This window comes from Halyomorpha halys, unplaced genomic scaffold, assembly GCF_000696795.3.
Source record: "Halyomorpha halys isolate HHAL.00 unplaced genomic scaffold, Hhal_1.1 Scaffold421.1, whole genome shotgun sequence".
Lineage (NCBI taxonomy): Eukaryota > Metazoa > Arthropoda > Insecta > Hemiptera > Pentatomidae > Halyomorpha > Halyomorpha halys.
Window position 1 is genome coordinate 969,023 of NW_027109834.1, and position 3,751 is coordinate 972,773.

Genomic DNA, 3,751 nt, shown 5'->3' on the forward strand with positions numbered 1-3,751 from the left:
AAATCTTTAGCTAAGAGAGAATGTAAAAATGGATCTCACATTGACCGTGTGAGAGGGTCCCGGGTTTCGATACCAGTCCAACAAATAAAGAAAAAAGGAAAAGGGGTCGTTTTAGAGGTAACTTGAATACTACTTCACAGTTAAAATAAATTCTCTTTATTTAGATATGAATATTTTTTACATTAGGGTTAAGGGATTACTTCTGATACTGTATACTTTAAACATTGTAAAATATGTTTACCCATTCTATCGGACTGTTACTTACATATATTTACATCCCTACATACATATGACTTATGCCACAGAATTGCATCTACCGAAAGTGATATATTTTATTATTATTTGTTCTTCCGTTATACCAAGCCCCTACTAATGGAGTGGAAGTGTACCTACATTGGACTCATATTTTTCAGGACCCAATGTCGTTGGATTACATCTCACCATTACATACGACTCAAGTGCCCGTTTAGTGCACGATAAAAAGAAGTTACAGCTGCAAAGGAAAACCAATTGAAATTCAGTAATAAAAACAAATGTAATGGGTAATTATCTTTTACTGGTACCAACTAATAACTTGCCTCGTTTTAGCTATCTAATGTCAACTATTTGAGTCATACACTTCCTATTTGTAATGATTTTTAATGGCATATATTTAGTCAAATTGGACAATAAAAAATATTGTTTATCTTGCATTGAAAATTGGTGGATAATAGGAGACACCTCGATCTTTGGGGCCTCAACTTTTCCTTTTCCAATATGAGCAATGCATGGGTCGTTTGTGATTACATTCCTTTCCAATTTTTGGACATCAACATATCAATGCCATGATTAAATACTGATACCTAATTTTCATACTTTGTTATCTCCTCTTTACTTTTAAAAGGATATCGACCTAGGATTATAGACTAACCTCGTGTTAATAAGTTATTTCCTACTGCACAGGAACTGGAAACCTACTTAAAAACAAAACGATTTTCATTCTATAATTTGTCTACCACATCTCCATACTCCATGTCTATCTTCCAACCAATTAATTCACATCTTTCTCAATTTCGACTGTGGCTTATGATGAAATACGGCCTCAGACAAACTCGACGCTCGCCTGAAGGAAATCGAACGATTAGTGGCTTCGCTATAAAAACTTAATAAATTAACTAGTACCAAAGGTAAGTGGGTAATATTATCTCTTATGATTCATCTCTGAATCCATTTTCTTAAAATCGTTTAAAGATTATAGAATAATCGGGCTTCCCAATAACCAATCTCACATTCTCATAACATGCATAATAAAAAAAAATGGGTATTTGTAATAATTACCTATACATTAAACAATTATATACTACATTCATGGTTCCGCAAATGCACCAGATGGTCAGAAACATTACAAAGGGTTTAACAAATTATGTGGGTTTTTGGCCTGAAGAAATAGGTTTCACACTGATATTTTGCTAACTCCACAAATCACTTGATCCTGTTTTCGGGCCATCAATCCGATGTCCCTTATCAATACAATGTTTAAGAGTTCTCTGAACCAAACTTACTTTAGAAACTCAAGATACTCTTACTTTTTTTATAAACCAAACCTTCCCCGTTTCCCAACCGCTCCTAATAAGCACCAAGTTTCAATAAGAAAAGTAACTGGGCTGAATTTTTATTAAAAAATTAATTTCTTAAATTGTGCTTGTGACTCCATAGACATTCTATAGCAATGTCTAGCAAAGTTTCACAAATTGAGGAATTTAGCGTTAACTTTTCATAAATTCTACAGAAACTGTATAGATCTTTCGTTTAAGTGGTATATGTATAAACTGAATTTAAAAGATAAAAATCCAAATGCTAAAGATTTAAATAAGATTTTTCGTTAAAAAGTACCTACGTTTAGGAACTAAAAGGTAAGTACAGTAAACAATTCATTTGAGCATTTTAATTACCTTTATGGGATAATAAAAATAAAAAAATATTATTTTTTCTCATTTTCTTTCTATTGAGGTAGAGGTTAGAAGAAAATTTCAACGTCGTTAATTTCTGAGGTGATAAAAGTTGAAAATTAAAAAAAAAAAAGTTTCTCTGAAATTTATGAACTGACGTCTGAAATATTTGGTAGCTATTAACATCACCTGCTAATGTAAATGAAATTTCTTTCTGTGATTGTGATTTGAAAGTTTGATGAGATCACTCTTCGAGAGTATCTCCATAGAGGTTTCTGCTCTAGGTTTTGTAAGTTCCTACAAATATAGATTTTTATTGTATAATATTATAACATTATCAATTATGAATTACTATGTTATTTAATCACGAACTGATGTGGATAATCATATAGGATGAATACCAGCGACTATCTTCAGGAAAAGATTTTTGGAAATTGTTTTAAAAATTATCTTGATTTAATTATTAAATGTTATTGTGAAAATGTGTCTGTCGAATTACTTAACTTCAATCCCAGTAAGTTTGTGACCTTCTAGAAAGGTCCCATAATACAATTGGCAAAACTAAACAATTTTAAATAACCTTAATAATGCTTAGAAACCTCTATAAAGGTTCCCCGACCCTCTATGCCGATTGATAATAAGCGATCTCAGCGGAAGATCATTCTTCGTAAGAGTCGGCGAGAACTACTTGACCTCAGTCCCCAACAAGACTGGGTAATCTTCATTGTTTTCACAGCATCGGTGGTCTCTATAACGCATCCGGTAGAAAATGATCTAGGGAGATGATGCTGGAATAAATATCTCTAGCGCCAAGCCTCTCTCTATTCCAGGAAGCATCTGCCACCATCATAAATACACTCGAGAAAAACTGCAGACAGATTAATCCGGCGAAGACTGACTCCATCGTTAAGTCTTTCCAGAAGATGAAGAAAAAGAAAATCACTCTCCAGGCCGACATTTTCGGAGGAAGACGAAGGCAGAAGCATCTCCAACTCCATCCTCTACTTTGGTTTCACGCTGGGACAGGCACCCTCAAGATCACCAATCAGAAGTCTCATAGGCTGTAAAACCTTCTCACCGACTTACTATGAAGGGGTTTAAGCTATGTTGAAACTCTCATCTCATTTTTCACCTGCAGAGATTTCCCTACCTACTCATGTCCAAGCAGACGACAAATAAGGCTTCTTTGCACAAAGCATACCTAAATTATCTGCCTTTAAATACCCTTCTGACATATAAAGGACATAATTTTTAATATATATATTTCTTGTACATAGTATGGTACTTAATAGTTCATTAATAAAAAGTGGAGGGTAGGAGAAAACAATGTTACGAAACCAGCAAATTAAGACAAATAAACAGAGAAACTTAAATAATGAACATATAGTACGTATATTCAATATTTAAATATTTCATACATCCAATACTATTCATTCCAATAATACGTGTATCCAAATACATATGAATGAGATATAAAAAGAAACAAACCTGAAATCCATTACCTCTTCATTGTTTGTATATTAAGAATTATCCCATCGTAAAATTAATTCATAACATGTTTAAAATATTAAAATGTTTACAATTAAAAATATTTAAGCGAAGGAATTTTAGTTATAAATATTCATAGCTAATTCTGGAAAAAAGAAGACCAATTCTAGGGTTAAGTTGTTTGGTGGACTTATTAAAATAAAAAAATGGACAATTGGAGTTCTGGCAATGGTCAGATTCTCCACTCAAGTTGAGTGTTTGCGGCTTTAGCGCACTTGCTCAGCCTCCACTGGCCCATACCAGTGATGCGGCGAGAGGGATGCGCTGGGATCTCT